This window comes from Maylandia zebra, linkage group LG2 (assembly GCF_041146795.1).
Source record: "Maylandia zebra isolate NMK-2024a linkage group LG2, Mzebra_GT3a, whole genome shotgun sequence".
In the NCBI taxonomy this organism is placed as follows: Eukaryota; Metazoa; Chordata; class Actinopteri; order Cichliformes; family Cichlidae; genus Maylandia; species Maylandia zebra.
The window spans coordinates 8,647,649-8,665,252 of record NC_135168.1 but is presented as its reverse complement, the minus strand read 5'-3'; the positions used below and the strand labels follow the sequence as shown (position 1 = coordinate 8,665,252).

Below are 17,604 nucleotides of genomic sequence, written 5' to 3'. Positions count from 1 at the left end.
GGGGAGAGGCAGACCACCCCGACTCCGCAGCAGCAGGGAGGCCCCACACCCCAGACCGCAGTCGGACGGCCAACTCCTCCTACTAGCCCTCACCCTATCTCTAAGGGAGAGGCCAGCCACCCTTCAGAGGAAGCTCATTTCTGCCGCTTGTATCCGCGATCTCGTTCTTTCGGTCACTACCCACAGCTCGTGGCCATAGGTGAGGGTAGGGACATAGATCGACCGGTAAATTGAGAGCTTCGCTTTTACACTCAGCTCCCTCTTCACCACGACGGACCGGTGCAGCGTCCGCATTACTGCAGCCACAGCCCCAATCCATCTGTCGATCTCCGGCTCCCTTCTCCCATCACTCGCGAACAAGACCCCGAGATACTTGAACTCCTCCACTTGGGGCAGGAACTCATCCCCGACCCGGAGTGGGCACTCCACCCTTTTCCGGCTGAGAACCATGGCCTCAGATTTGGAGGTGCTGATCCTCATTCCCGCTGCTTCACACTCGGCTGCGAACCGTTCCAGTGCGAGCTGGAGGCCCTCACCCGATGGAGCCAACAGAACCACATCATCTGCAAAAATCAGAGATGAGATTCTGAGGCCACCAAAGCGAAAGCCCTCCGCCACTTGGCTGCGCCTAGAAATCCTGTCCATAAAAATTATGAACAGAACCGGAGACAAAGGGCAGCCCTGGCGGAGCCCATCACCCACCGGGAACGAGTCCGACTTATTGCCGGCAATGCGAACCAAGCTCTTGCAACGGTCGTATAGGGATCGAATGGCCCGTAGCAATGGGCCAGACACCCCATACTCCCGCAACACCTCCCACAGGACACCCCGAGGGACACGGTCGAATGCCTTCTCCAAGTCCACAAAACACATGTAGACTGGTTGGGCAAACTCCCATGCACCCTCAAGTATCCTGGAGAGGATAAAGAGCTGGTCCAGTGTTCCGCGACCAGGACGAAAACCGCGTTGTTCCTCCTGTATCCGAGGTTCGACTAGCGGACGAACTCTCCTTTCCAGCACCCTGGCATAGACTTTCCCAGAGAGGCTGAGGAGTGTGATCCCCCTGTAGTTGGAACACACCCTCCGGTCCCCCTTCTTAAAGATGGGGACCACCACCCCGGTCTGCCAGTCCACAGGTACTGCCCCTGATCTCCACGCAACATTGCAGAGGCGTGTCAACCAGGACAGCCCTACAACGTCCAGAGCCTTCAGGAACTCGGGGCGGACCTCATCAACACCAGGGGCTCTGCCACCAAGGAGTTGTTTAACTGCCTCAGTGACCTCGCCCCCGGAAATTGGTGGGTCATTCCCCTCATCCCCAGACTCTGCTTCCTCCTCGGAAGACGTGTCAGTAGGATTAAGGAGGTCCTCGAAGTATTCCTTCCACCGCCCGACAATTTTCTCAGTCGACGTCAGCAGCGCTCCGCCAGCACTATACACAGTGCAGGTAGAGCACCGCTTTCCCCTCCTGAGACGCCTGACGGTTTGCCAGAATCTCTTCGAGGCAGTCCGAAAGTCTTTTTCCATGGCCTCTCCGAACTCCTCCCACACCCGAGTTTTTGCTTCAGCCACTGCCCGAGCCGCATTCCGCTTGGCCTGTCGATACCTGTCGGCTGCCTCCGGAGTCCCACAGGCCAACCAAGCCCGATAGGACTCCTTCTTCAGCCTGGTGGCTCCCTTGACCTCTGGTGTCCACCATTTGGTTCGGGGATTACCACCGCGGCAGGCACCAACCACCTTGCGGCCGCAGCTCAATGCAACAGCTTCGGCAATGGAGACGCTGAACATGGTCCATTCGGACTCAATGTCCCCAGTCTCCCTCGGAATGCTGTTGAAGCTCTGCCGGAGGTGTGCGTTGAAGATCTCGCGGACTGGGGCCTCTGCTAGACGTTCCCAGCACACCCTCACTACGCGTTTAGGTGCACCAGGTCTGTCCAGCGTCCTCCCCCGCCACCTGATCCAACTCACCACCAGGTGGTGATCAGTTGACAGCTCAGCCCCTCTCTTTACCCGAGTGTCCAGAACATATGGTCACAGGTCTGCTGATACGATTACAAAATCGATCATCGACCTACGGCCTAGAGCGTCCTGGTGCCACGTGCACTTATGGACACTCTTATGTTCGAACAGGGTGTTCGTTATGGCCAAACTGTGATTAGCACAGAAGTCCAATAACAAAGCACCGCTCGGGTTCAGATCAGGGAGGCCGTTCCTCCCAATCACGCCCCTCCAGGTCTCGCTGTCGTTACCCACGTGAGCATTGAAGTCTCCCAGCAGGACAACAGAGTCTCCAGGTTGAGCACCCTCCAGCACCCCCCCCCCCCCCCCCCCCCCCAGGGACTCTAAGAAGGCTGGGTACTCTGAACTGCCACTCGGCGCATAAGCGCAGATGACAGTCAGGACCCGTTCCCCGACCCTAAGGCGCAGGGAACAAACCCTCTCGTCCACCGGGAAAATCCCCAACGTACCGGCAGCAAGCCGAGGGGATATTAGAATACCCACCCCAGCCCGCCGCCTCTCACCAGGGGCAACTCCAGACTGAGACAGAGTCCAGCCCCTCTCCAGGAGACTGGTTCCAGAGCCCAAGCCATGTGTAGAGGTGAGCCCGACTATATCTAGCCGGTACCTCTCAACCTCACGCACTAACTCAGGCTCCTTCCCCACCAGAGAGGTGACATTCCATGTCCCTATTGCCAGTCTTGGCAGCCGGGGGTCAGTCCGCCAGGGCCTCCGCTCCTGGCCGCCACCCGGCACACAATGCACCCGACCCCTATGGCGCCTCCTGCGGGTGGTGGGCCTGCGGGAGGATGGGCCCATGTCTCCTCTTCGGGCTGTGCCCGGCCGGGCCCCATGGACTAAGGCCCGGCCACCAGACGCTCGCCCTCGGGCACCCTCCCCGGGCCTGGCTCCAGGGCGGGGCCCCGGTAACCCTATCCCGGGCAGGGTAAACTGTTCCCTCGGTGTCCTTTTCATAAGGGTCTTTTGAATCGCTCTTTGTCTGGTCCCTCACCCAGGGCCAATTTGCCATGGGAGACCCTACCAGGGGGCAAAAGCCCCCAGACAACATAGCCCCTGGGATCCCTGGGACACACAAACCCCTCCACCACGATAAGGTAGTGATTCAAGGAGGAGTTGTTCCAAACAGTCAGGCTAAAATGACAAGATAACAATATAAATACATACCTCACAGTAGCTGCACTTGTAGAGTCTCTTTCTGGTGTGGATCTGTTGGTGTCGTCTCAGGTCATGTGGAGATTTAAAAGTCTTCTCACACAGGTCACATTGATAAGGTCTCTCCTCAGTGTGGGTAAACATGTGTCGTTGTAAGTGTGCGTCTGTTGTAAACTCTTTGCCACACTGTTCACAGCAGTACACATCATGTCTGGTGTGAATGCGTAGGTGTGTATTTCGGCTCTCTCTCTGGCTGAAAGTTTTTCCACAGATGTCACAGCTGTATGGCTTAATTCCAGAGTGGGTAACTAGATGCTTCTGTAAGTTGCTACTGTGAGTAAAAGCTCTGCCACACTGATCACAGCTGTATGCCTTAATTCCAGAGTGGGTAACTAGATGCTTCTGTAAGTTGCTACTGTGAGTAAAAGCTCTGCCACACTGATCACAGCTGTATGCCTTAATTCCAGAGTGGGTAACTAGATGCTTCTGTAAGTTGCTACTGTGAGTAAAAGCTCTGCCACACTGATCACAGCTGTATGCCTTAATTCCAGAGTGGGTAACTAGATGACTCTGTAAGTGGCTACTGTGAGTAAAAGCTCTGCCACACTGATCACAGCTGTATGCCTTAATTCCAGAGTGGGTAACTAGATGCTTCTGTAAGTTGCTACTGTGAGTAAAAGCTCTGTCACACTGATCACAGCTGTACGCTTTAACTCCACTGTGGACGAGTTGGTGTTGTTTTAGGGAACCCTTCAAGGAAAAAGACTTTCCACACAAGTCACAGCTAAACGGTCTCTCTCCAGTGTGGATGACCTGATGCCGTTTTAGTGAAGCTTTCAGAGTAAACTCCATCCCACACTCGTCACAGCTGTATGGCTTAATTCCAGAGTGGGTAACTAGATGCTTCTGTAAGTTGCTACTGTGAGTAAAAGCTCTGCCACACTGATCACAGCTGTACGCTTTAACTCCACTGTGGATGACCTGATGCTGTTTTAGTGAAGCCCTCACAGTAAAACCCATCCCACATTCGTCACAGCTGTATGGCTTAATTCCAGAGTGGGTAACTAGATGACTCTGTAAGTGGCTACTACGAGTAAAAGCTCTGCCACACTGATCACAGCTGTACGCTTTAACTCCACTGTGGATGAGTTGGTGTCTTTTTAGAGCATCCTTGAAGGAAAAAGACTTTCCACACAAGTCACAGCTGAACGGTCTCTCTCCAGTGTGGATGACCTGATGCCGTTTTAGTTTAGCCTTCTCAGTAAAACCCTTCCCACACTCGTCACAGTTGTGTTTTTTCTCTCCCTTTCTTCTGTGAGGTTTGTCGGCCTCCTGAGAGCGCTGACTTCTGGCTCCATGTTGGTCCTGCAGTGACAGAGATACAAACAGAGGCAGTGAGTGAAATGCAGTCGTGGAACAAACTCAACCTTCAAACTCCATTAACACTAGTTTTAAACCTGAAGGTGGAGCGTGGCACCAAACACCTTAAAGGTCTCTTATCCCCACCTGCTGGTAGTTCTAACACATTACATCCAACCTGCTGTTAAAGATAATTCATGACTGTTCAAACACTAAAATCATGCCCATCCCTCCTGATTGTACACACACACACACACACACACACACACACACACACACACACACACACACACACACACTATTTTATAATTTAGATTATTTTGTTGTTTCCTATTACATATTTCTATAATTTGTATAGATTTATACAGAATTATTCAGTGATAATAAATCCTATGTTTGTTTATTCTAAAGGAACCCCGTTAGCTTCCACAACAGATGTTGCTCGTCTTCCGTCAAATACTCACATAAAATATTACACAATAAAGTGGATTCAAGATATCCACATAATTTCACTCTTACATCCACAGTGAGGTTTCACAATTGTTCAAATATAAGCAATCAATAATAATAATAATATTTCTCTGTCAGCCTTCTCGGTTACGAATCGTCTTCTGCTCCTCTGTCATGCGGCGTCCCACAGGGCTCAATTTTAGGGCCACTGCTCTTTTCACTGTATCTATTGCCTCTGGGTTCTATCCTTAGAAGGCATGGGATCTCATTTCATTGTTATGCCGATGACTGCCAAATTTATTTGCCACTAAAACACAAGGATGGCATCTCCATAAAACCTCTCTTGACATGTCTAGATGACATTAAAGCTTGGTTGGCTCTAAACTTTTTAAATTTTAATGAAAAGAAAACAGAGCTGTTGGTGTTTTGACCCAGTGGTCCCTGTGAGTCCTCCCCTGTTGTTTTAGGATCCCTGGAAGTCTATTTTAAATCTGTTGTTACTGACCTTGGTTTTAAGTTGGACAGTGATTTTAAATTGGACAACCAAATCAGAGCAGTGGTGAAGTCCGGTTTTTATCATTTAAGGCGACTGGCAAGAGTAAAATCTTTTCTTTCGAGGCAGCACCTTGAAACAGTGATCCATGCTTTTATTTCTTCCCGCCTGGACTACTGTAACTCACTTTATGTGGGGGTCAGTCAGTCATTGCTCTCACGTCTGCAGCTGGTTCAAAATGCGGCTGCACGACTCCTAACAGGAACTCAAAAAAGAGAGCATATAACCCCCGTGCTGGCCTCTCTGCACTGGCTGCCTGTGTCTTTTAGAGTTCATTTTAAAATTCTTATGTTTGTTTTTAAATGCCTTCACAGTCTTGCCCCGCCTTACCTCTCTGAGCTTCTTCATCTCCACACACCCTGTCGGTCTCTCAGGTCAGCTGACCAGCTGCTCCTGTAGGTACCGAGATCCAGGAGGAAGCTCAGAGGGGGCGGGGCCTTCTCTATTGTGGCTCCAAAGTTATGGAATGATTTGCCCATGCATGTTAGAGAGGCCCCTTCACTGTCCACTTTTAAATCACGTCTTAAAACCCACTTTTATTCCTTGGCTTTTAACCTCAGTGAGACTTAGTTTCTCTTTTAATTAAAGTAGTTATTTAATTAATGATTTCACTCTTCTTTTATTTGTGTTTTATTTATATCTCATGTAATTTTATTTTACAGTTCCAGTGTACAGCACTTTGTGTCAGCTGTGGTTGTTTTAAAGTGCTTTATAAATAAAGTTGATGATGTTGATGATGAATATCAATAACATTGAGGCACATTACACAAATTTCAAAAACAAATCATGTCTTACAATATTTACAACAACTAAAAGCTCTGTAAATCGGCTTTTAAGTGTTCATTGAAGTTTTGAATAATTCTCTAATTTTTTAAGGCAACTTATTCCACTTAAAAGTTGCTCTAAATGTAACAGTTTTACAAAACGTTACTTTTAACTCGAGCATTTACTAAATTGCAGTTTGTTGAAAACTGTGTAATATGATGATGTATTTCATCTGGATACTGCAGCTGAGCAGAATAAATGTGGTGTGTTTAACAGAATTGCTTTCTTTAGAACTACAAGTAAGCCATAGAATATTTTAGCCTGTACAGGAAGCCAAGAAAGGTTATTATGCATGTTATCAATATTAGTATAGTATGAACATCTTCACACTAATCTGGACGCCTTATTCTGGACTAACTGAAGTCTGTTAAGATCTGTCTTATTAGCTGCTGACCAAATGATTGAACAATACTCCAGATGAGACATTACTAGTGCATTAATGACATCTTTCATAATGAAGAAGTGATACACAAAGAGCATTTCATAGCCATAGCTATGCCTTGTCGGCAGAGTTATGTGACATTAGTGATGTTTGTACTTTCAGCGTTAACTTGGTTTTAAAGCCTTTAAAATATGCGCCGTTCAATAGTCGACCTTAATCTGACAGAGAATGTGATGATTTTGTGGATAATTAAAGTCAGTCATATATCCACAAACACAAGAAGCTGAAAGTCAGTGATGCTGCTCGGTTTGCAGTCCTGAACATCACGGCACAAGCAGGATCCACTGCACTGTTAATGTTAGCTGTGTTATATTGCTGCCTCTGTTCGGTGGTGTCGAGCCAAACGCACTTTAACGTGTGTTTGAACGAGCTGACGGTTCACTCGTTAAGCTGAAAGAAAGATGCTTTAATCACAGCAGTCACACATGTGTCCACTGCACCATCTGGAACTCTTCTTGTTTACACTCGTAATAACACAAACACTAAATCCTGCTTCTCTGGTGCTGTTTGTAGCAGTGTGTACACCTGAGACTGTCACCTGTCTGTCTGTCCTGCACTCTCTCTCTGTTTCTTTCTCTCTGATTGTGGAATAAAAGTATGAACATGTGTTTATAAGTTACACTTGTGTTTGAATCCTGCAGCTTATCACACATTTGATTTCCATGTGTGACGACTGCAAGTGTCCAGAGTGAGGACAGACTGAGGGACCCACTGCTGCACATCATCTGTGAGGCTTTGCAGCCCTGATGATCCACCAGGACAAACTCAGCAGTGTGTGAGGAAGAGGAGGAGGAAGAGCCAGCAGCAGCTGACAGATGGAGAGAATAGACAGACTGTTCCCTGTTTGTGAAGGACTGCTAGGAAAGTTTAACATAACTGTCTGTGCTGAATCAGTCTTATTAGGTAATGTTCAAATAATGTGATCATCCCAGTGTTTCCAGTGTGGGAGAAAGTACTCAGGGCCTTCAAGTTACACACTATGAAAGGCAGCAACAAGTTTAATGTTCAGAAACCTAAAGTCTGTATCAGCAGCAGAATGGAGCTAAAATAAATGTTGGTTTCAGTTCTATGAAGCTTTGAGTATTTTGGATCAGTAGCTGCTGTGTTTGTTGCATCATATTGCTGTAACTGTTTATATGCTTTATATATTCTGAGCTAAGTTGATCTATAGTGTTACATGATACACTCTCAGAAATACGAGAGAGAACAAGGGGAGAGAAGAGAAGAGAGAAGAACATTTTTGGTCTTTAAATATTTGGTCTATAGGAACATACTGGCGTTTAAAAGTCCAGAAATGCCCCTTTAAAGGTTCAATCTGAAATAAAGTACAAATCTGTATTATAAAAACTTAAGCAGCAACTTCTCCAGGTTCCAATATTTATGCAATTCTCAAACCTTTTGGCCACGACTGTATAACCTCTTCTGAAGTTTAGTGGATATTATACATGGTTATGCTCAGGATGTGTCGGCCAGTTTCCACTGGAAACGCCTTTTGGTTAAACTGTCAGCGAGGAATTTGCATTTGCACTGTTACATTTTTATATAACTTTAATGCACATAAACAACAGCTGGTTGTTTCAGTGAAAATACATTGATGGGTTTTTAATAAAGTTGTGCAGCTGTAAAGTATTTTGTCTGCTGTCAATTCTATCGTCAGCTACATCGTTATGGCAAATGTTCAAATGTATATGGTGATAAATATCTTTGGTCATATGGTCCTGCTCTGTCTGTCACCTTCTGTGTTGAGCTCATTGTTTCCTCTGTAGTGGCTGAGCTGAGTCCAAGTAGCTGAAAATGTTCCTCTGCTGCTCCGTCAGACTCTCCTCCTCCTGCTGATCAGCTGGGACACAAAACAGATCTTTGTTAGGCTCCACACTGCACTGAAGAGTCAAAGTGTCTCATATGTTCATCTGACAAGTAAAAGAACACATTTTTGTTTCCCGAGGTGGGCAACTTGTTGGAAACAAACACAAAAGCTTTGAGCACTGATACCTGCCATTGCTGGCATTGAAAGATGCAACGCCAGCAATGTGGATTGGTTTGAGTCTTGACAATCCACATTGCTGGCATCTTTCAATATGTTGAATACACCAGTGTAAGTGCAGCCACTCAGACTCAATGTGTTCATAGAAACAGGTGCACATGTGTCACGAGTTCATCCAGCAGTAGCTATGGCACTTGGCCACAGGGGGCAGCAGTGGACTGACCTGCATTTGAGACTGCTCCAGCTGCTCTGTGACAGTCAGTAGATCTGCTACAAATTGCAGATCATATGCAAGTTTTGGAAATGACATTATAAATATTCCTAACTTAGCCACGGCAGCCATGTTGATGTATTACCTATATTGGCTGAAAATGTTCATTTGCAGAGAAAAGACACAGGCAGACTGTGCTTACAGGACAACAACAACAACAACAATCTTTATTTATAGAGCACATTTAAAAACCAACGGCATGCCAAAGTGCTTAACATAGAACAAATTAACACAAGTATAATCAGAGTCATAAAAATAAAAGTGTAGAATTATGTTCACAGGAAAAAGCCACCAATAGAAAAAATATAACTATAGCACATAGCTATAGCACAATATAACTGTGCCATCAACACACAATGGGGATAAGACATACACAGTGCAAATAAAAAGCAAGATAGGAAAATTAGTAAAATAAATCACTGCAGACAAGGCCAGCATTTAACCAGTAGAAAACGCAAGATTAAACAAATACGTTTTAAGCCGTGATTTAAAAGATTGAATAGAGTCAGACGCCCGAATGCCAATGGGAAGGTTGTTCCACAACTCTGGTGCGGCCAGGGCAAACGCTCGATCACCTCTAGACTTCAGCCGAGATCTAGGCCGCACCAACAGTAACTGTGAGGATGATCTTAAAGCCCTAGCAGGAACATATAAGCTTAAGAGTTCCTTAAGATAGCTCGGTGCTGTGTTATTAGTGATTTTAAAAGTAAACAGCAGAATTTTAAATTGGATACGATATTTCACAGGCAACCAGTGCAAATCAGCTAGGACGGGAGTAATGTGGGCAAACTTCTTAGTTTTGGTTAGAATGCCTGCAGCAGCATTTTGGACTGTCTGTAAACTATGGAGGAGGGAGAGTGGAGTCCAAAATAGAGTGAATTGCAGTAATCCAGCCTCGAAGTTACAAAGGCATGGATGAGTTTTTCCAGGTCTTTATGCGGGATGTACTGCCTGGCCTTAGAAATAAGGCGGAGTTGGTATAAACTCGATCTAACAACAGCAGACACTTGTCTATCAAGTTTAAATGAGCTGTCAAGTAACACGCCCAAATTCCTAACAGTGTCGGAAAAGGAGCTAGTGAGAAAACCAAAAGCATCACGAAGTTTGGCACGAAGGACGTCACTGCCAAAGACCACAATTTCAGTTTTCTTATCATAAAGGATAAGAGTATTTGCCAGGAGCCATTGCCTGACCTCACACATGCACTCTCGAAAACTATTCAAGGACAAAGCTAGGTCATCATTTAACTCAAAGTAGATCTGAATGTCATCGGCATAATAATGAAAAGCGATGTGATATTTCTCAAAGATAGCGCTTAGTGGAAGCATGTACAATGAGAACAGAGTAGGGCCTAACACAGATCCCTGAGGGACACCACAACAGACAGGTACAGCGAAGGAAGAGGAAGTGGCCAAGTGAACCGAGAAGAGCCGATTGGAGAAGTATGATTTAAACCAATCCAGGGCAACACCCTTGATGCCTACAGTGTGCTCAAGTCTCGCCAATAGGATTTTATGATCAACCATATCGAAAGCCGACGATAAATCCAATAGCACTAGGACCGAGGAGCGCCCATTATCAGCCATTAGTAGAAGGTCATTGAGAACTCGGAGCAGCGCTGACTCAGTGCTATGATGTGGTTTGAAGGCCGATTGGAATTTATCATTAATGCTATTCTCATCCAGGTAGGCCTGGAGTTGAAGCAACACTATCTTCTCAAGAATTTTGGCCAAGAACGGAAGCTTGGAAATCGGCCTATAGTTCGCATAATCATTATAATCGAGGTTCCTTTTTTTAAGAAGAGGCTGAATTATAGCATGTTTAAAGGCTGATGGTACACAACCAGAGAGCAAAGAAGAGTTCAAAAGGGACAATATACTAGGTCCAATTGCACTAAAACAGTCCTTAACTATACGAGATGGAAGAACATCATATACGAGATTAGTATTGTTCAGTTGTTCAACCAGACGCTTAAGAGTAGGGAGTGAAACGGGTTCAAACTGATAGAAGAGGAACAGTCAGGGGTAAACGCAGGGCCTGTCATTAAAGGAAGAGCAGATTTAAGAGATGAGACTTTATCTAAAAAATAATTTAAAAATTGTTCGCAAAGAACCGTGGAGCACGGCAGCGGCATAGTGGGGCAGGGGTTGACCACAGAGTTAAAAATTTTAAATAAAATTCGAGGATTGTTACCATTGGTAGAGATAATTTTTGAAAGAAAAGCTGCTTTAGCCATTTTGGCAGCAGTTTGAAACTTCAAGCGACTAGTACGTAGGATGTCGTAAGATGCCTGGAGTTTATCTTTCCTCCACCTTCTCTCATCCCGCCGACACGCACGTCGTAGAGCGCGAACAGAGTCACTTAACCAACATTGTGAGTAAGTTCTGGGGCGCTTCATTTTAATAGGTGCCACAGTGTCGAGGATGGAGGAACATGTAGTTAACAGGGTATTGGCAAAATTCTCAACCATATGAGGGGTAAGACAATCTGACGTAATAGATGCAGAATACACAAAAGAAGCAGAGAATTTCACCACAGTATCAGCATTAACAGTACGCACATCACATAATAACGTTACATGTTATTATGTGATGTTACTGAAATCATCATGAATAACAGGAGTGGTGATTCCTGTAACTTTGTGTATATAATTTGGCATTTCTTACTGATGTAGGCCAAAAATAAATACATAAACTGAGCACCTGATGGCTTTGAACTTTTGTTGTCCATCTTCCATTGGTTTGAATTTTGCGCTCCAGTACAAACACAAATCCCCCAACCCGAGGATCAGCACAATTAACCTAACAGACCTACACCTTAGTTCACAGATTCACTTTGTCTAAGGTTGATTTCTGGGATTTCACACAACCCAGGATTCAGATCGTGAATCCATGATGGGCTTGGATTTACATCATTATAAATGAAATGTGCTCTACTTGGAAGCAGCCGGCCCCGCCCCTTTTGACGGGTTGTGTGAGACTTTAAATCATCAAACTGTAAATTATAAATTTAAATTGTTATTGATCCTTTACCCCGAGTCCTAAAGTGTAGATTTATTTTCTTACTCTTCTTATATTTATTGTTTGTTTACTTGCACCGCTGTAACTGCAGCCTCGTCGTCTCGTCTCTCTATATGCTGGACTGTCTGTAGCGGAGATGACAATAAAGTTTACTTTGACTTCAGCAGCGCGCAGGCGCACCGAGGGCTCTCGCGCTCACTTTATAGAATTTAGAAAAAACATCGGTGCAGATTATAAGTCTGTATCATAATATCTGTTTGTTGTTTTTATTTTGTTTTGCGAGTTGGTTATTAGATGCCGCTCCAGCCAGCCAGAGACTCCCCGCCGTAATAAACTACGTATTCTCTTATTGCTGTTACCAAGTTCCTGACTCAGCTGGATCAGGGAGAGTGACTGAGGCAGATATTGAGCTGTCAGTGTTTTTATATAACATTAAAGTCCCTGAGGGTATGGCACCAAGCACCATTGAGAATTCCCCAACACTGTTTGACAAGTTTGATGAGCATCTTGACTTTTGGTCTTTGGATATTAACAGTCCTGGGTATGTGACTTCTTGTTTAACAGAAATGTTACAGAGAGCATTTGCAGTGCAGCCTTTAATTGCTAGTAATTCACATTTTTTTTTTGTATTTTTAATTTTTTTTCTTTGTATGATAAGGTGGAGGCACCAGAGGCTATAAAAGTTTGAGCAATGCTCCACCATTTTGAGATTTTGAGGCTGTCTGCATCAGTGTCCATCTCCCACGCGTGTGATCATTAAAATCATCGTTTGACTCAACCCGACCGGACCAGTGTTGTTATTGTGGTTTTTCTCTTGTTTCCATCCCCAATATTTTGAACCTTAACACTCTATAAAAGTTAATTGACTCTTTACAGTGGCCTGCTATGGTTAATAATAACATGTTCAGTCATGAGTGAAATCAAAGCTTTTCTTCACTTTAGCATTTAACATTCCCAACAATATAATGTGATACCTTAATTAAAACACAGCTAATAAAACACAATTTTCTTAATGCAAACATCAGTGACTCAACATTAGCAACCAAAGGGTTCAGTCTGCAGCTCACACTCATGTGAAGCTACAGCCTCCCCCTTTAGTCTCTGTCATCCTTCTGCTCCTGCACAAACAAAGCAAGACAAAACCTCCACCCTTCTTCTACAGGCTGGGTGAATTGTTGTGGACATTCACTAATCCTAAAGTCGGCACCGTTTTTGTCTCAGTATCAAGTCAGTTAAACTTTTAGTCGTCAGTCCGTCACAGTCCAGTCACATGCATACATCCACACACATTCATACCAGATATTGCTGATAATGGAGTCTCACGCGCAACCTATTCGAGCCTCCATCACCAGCAAGATGACGTCATCATTTTAAAGGAAAACAGCTCCTTGTTTTTGGACTGGATTGACTCGCTGCAATCCTTTTAGGCTCAGGACTTCTCATGTGATCAATGTCACATATAAGTGAATTTCTCCCAAGCCCATTATAATCATGGAGAAAAACACTTTGCCACTGTTTCCAGTAAGAATATTTTATAGCGCTTTAAAGTTCAACCTCTCAGGTCTGGATTAAAGAGCTGATTTGTTAAATCGGGAACTCACAAAATACCAAAATATCACCAGTGGTGGATCACACCTCTCAGATGTTCTTATCTCAGTGCACTGTAACAAAAGCACAAACAAACGCAACCAATAAAATACTAATAAAGTAACAAATACTGGGGCCCATTGCAAACATGTCCAAGCATAAAACCATCTTTCTCTCTCTTAGAGAAAGAAAACAATCCAAACCTCACTGATAAAATCAACCTAGTGTCAAGCAAAACCCAAAAATCAACCAAAACTTCACCAGAAAGTTTTCCTCCCTCCCGGGACAATATTGTGCAGGAATACAGGCACCGTAACTCCTCCTTGCACTGACAAAAACATGTTGGATTGACTTGATTCAATAGTGGACACTGGTTGCACACAAAGGTTTTGCTTTGGCAGAAACTTAAACAACTGAGTTAAATCAACACAACCTTTTCATATTCAGTAAAGCTGCATGTTGTGTTCATAAAACACGATTGAAACATGTTCAGATGGAGTAAGTTGAGCTCCTGGAACATTTTAATCCTTCAATTGAAATTGAATGGGTCTACAACAACTACCATCCTCCTATCTCTATCCTGGTTGCAGCAGGGCTGGGAAATAACCCTGAAGTGATAGGTTACCAGGCAGGGTACACCCTGGACAGCTCACCAGTCTATCAGATAGAAACACACAGCCGTTTACATTCATGGATAATTTAGCCCAGGACCTTCTTACTGTGGAGCAACAGCACTAACCAGCATGCCAACAATGGAGGAAATACAGGAAAGCTATGATTTCCTGTATTTGAGGCAGAATTCTTTTGTTCTTGCCCTTGACAGGTTAATCCACAATAAATAGCAACAGCATGCATGTGGTGTGTGTGTCGTTGTCTGCCTCTTATAACTCCAGTGATTTTCCTGTAGTTTGAAATCTTATGCGGTGTTGACACAATAATTTGTTGTAAACCAGGAAATTCCCAACTGTGGTAGAAAGCACAGCTTAGCCTTAGCAAATGTTCAAAGAAAAGTCGTCACTTCCTGATAAATACTGTCACACTGGGGTTTTTGCAAATGATATCAGTGAGCACTGTGTGGCAGCTGGAGTCAGACAACTGAAGCTCCCACAATCAAGACCACAAACAGCTTTCAAAGGAGATTTGAAGCTTTTCTGGCAGCAAGCTTCATGATTTATGGGACTGGAACTGGAACAGAAACTACCTGATCACCAATGGTGAGCTGGCATGGAATTATTTTTATGACATTTTATCAAAGTTATAAATAAGCATGCCCATTAACACATAGTGAGTGAGCATGTTGTCTTCCCACGCAGTGAACAGCGGATGCTAATGTTTTTGTCACTTTTTACAGAGTCAAACTCAAAGTAAGGTCAGTGCTTCCACGCTTTAAACGCTGCACGCTCACACTCTCTCCACACTCGATAGATTATCCATTGTTCATCTGCACACAGCTGCGGTTTTAGTAACGCAGTAACGCAGTGTGCTTACGGGAAAGTAACAGTAATCTAATTACCTTTTTTGCAATAGTAATCCCTCACTTTACTCGTTTCTTGAAAAAAGTAATCGGATTACTGCCCATCTCTGGTCGGAGCTGTGCACTTGTGGGTTCCACCTTGTGTACACGTTTATCTTTGCTGTGTGTACTTGTACCTCTGAGTGGAAGCTGAACTCTTGAGTTCGAGTATCGAAGCATCAGCTGTGACGTTAAAGTCCAAACAGCTCGTTCATTTGACGTGCAAATGAACGAAGGTAACGCCGTTTTCATGTGGATGTGTCACTGAGACACTTTCCACATCCACAGCTCACAAAATGGGAAAACTATAGAAGTATAACAATGAAGAAGTTACTATGTTACGGGTCCCAAGGATGAAGACCTCGATGACAAACATGTTACCTGTAAAAGCAGGTGAAGAGCAGAGTAAGGAAGACACGATGCGTCTCTGCTTTCCTCCAGAACGTGTCTGAGTCTGATTTATTTCACACAAATAAATGCTATAAAACACTAAACATGAGCTTTCAATATACTGTTCAGCTGGTTCCTCATTCACATCAATTACATTTACTTATTTCACAACATCAGTGAAATATACTCTTTTTAACTGGTTCAGTTTCTCAAGTTCACACTTCTTTCCATAACAGCTACATCCTTTTATCATATCAATAAACACATCACATTGTCTTCTGCAGTGTCTTACTGGCTAAACAGTTCTATTCAATAACAGCATTGGTAAATACATTACATTTGTTCCCTCCAGTAATTTACTGGCAAAATCACTATTTAGTGCATCATGAAACACAGCTTGTTGAATCAACCCATGAATGCCTCTGTTAGCTACACAGAGTTGCTCAGAGTGCTTGTGTTACACTAGCTAATCTACTCAGTCACTTTAACAGAACTATTAACATTCACATCTCACAGAACTGATTTGATTGGAGCATTACAACACGTTTGCACAGAGCATAGGAGCGCACTGACTCTGCTTCACGAGCGCTCCACCTAACGAGCGGGCTCGCGGTGCGGTCGCGCGGGACACTCCTCTGGTTTTCTCCCGTGTTTACATATAAATAACTTTGGCGGACCGCCTTAACTCTCCCATTCACATTAACCTGGGTAACCATGGTGACAATAAACAACATTTTCGGTGCGAGCACCGTGTACCGACCTGTAAAAGCAGGTGAAGAGCAGAGTAAGGAAGACACGATGCGTCTCTGCTTTCCTCCAGAACGTGTCTGAGGAAGCAGCGGAAGGTGGGCTCCACTTACTGCACCCCGAAACCCCGGAGCAAGCACCAAAGTTCCGCCCTCACTGCTTTCTAACATAAAATGAATCCCTGTTACATGGATTTTCTATCCTCTTACAGAAACTGAAAATAAATACATATAGCAATGAAAAATGTCCCGTTACATGAGTGTTTTACACAAAATAATATTCATGTGGTCATTCCCTCACAGGGGTGCCACAACTACACTGCTGTTTTGACAGAGACACAGTGTGTTTATCTAACTTGGCTGAAGCCAAAGTTCTCCAGACAAATTCAGTCTGTTTCTGCCAAGTGTGAACTCACTGGATGAGCGCCAGATACACAGAATCAAAAAGGGATAAATTACTTTTCTTATGTCATGTTCCCGTCACAAACTGGCTCAAGGAGAGGGGAAGCAGGAGTCCACAGATGAAATGTTCCTATAAATAAAGTGGAATTTATTCAAACTTTACCAAAACTTCAACACATCAAATACAAGCAGTTCAGCAGGGAGTGGATGTGTGTTGCATGTGCCAGGTGGATGCAGAGAGAGGCCAGGGCCACGTTCAAACCTGAACACGCTGCACAGTGTTTTGTTCCATTTGTTAGGGATGAATGAAATGCTTCCTTGAAAGGATGTGTGCAGTCACCAGTGGGCGTGGAAGCATGTGCGCCCTCATTTGGTGGGTGTGCAAGAAAAGTCATCCTGTCACACAGCAATGCCTACATAAATCACACCACTCTGCTTAAAATAATAATGTTTAGTGAAGCAGGTGAAGCAAAGGGCTGCTTTTAATAGGCTGGGAGACCCAGGTGTGCTGCTTTAGCTGCTGAGCCTCTTATGACAGAACAGCGGAGAGTGGTAAGAAGGGAGGAGGGGGTCTGGCTGTGTTTGTGAACGATAGATGGTGTAACTCTGGGCATTTCTCTATCAAAGAGACGCTACGCTGTAAGGACATTGAGCTGCTAGCGGTTAGCATGAGACCGTACTATCTACCACGAGAGTTTACACACGTGATTATGATAGCTGTGTATGTCCCGCCCTCTGCTAACGCTGCAGCAGCCTGTGAGGTCCTGCACACTGTAACCAGCAGACTCCAAACACAGCACCCTCAGGCCCTTTTCCTGATCTCTGGGGACTTTAAAGATGATGTAACCATTTAATTATGGTTACATAATTAATTATGTAATTAATTATGCA

The 17,604-nt window shown here is 44.5% G+C and overlaps 1 long non-coding RNA gene across 1 annotated transcript; it reads right to left on the bottom strand.

Moving 5' to 3' along the window:
* Positions 1-2,689: 2,689 nt before the first annotated feature.
* LOC143413504 (uncharacterized) lies at positions 2,690-15,790 on the bottom strand. Its single transcript, XR_013094112.1, has 3 exons — positions 15,557-15,790; positions 8,535-8,640; positions 2,690-4,536 (listed from the first exon to the last, which is right to left on the bottom strand). It is a non-coding gene; the product is annotated as an uncharacterized LOC143413504 (long non-coding RNA).
* Positions 15,791-17,604: the final 1,814 nt, after the last annotated feature.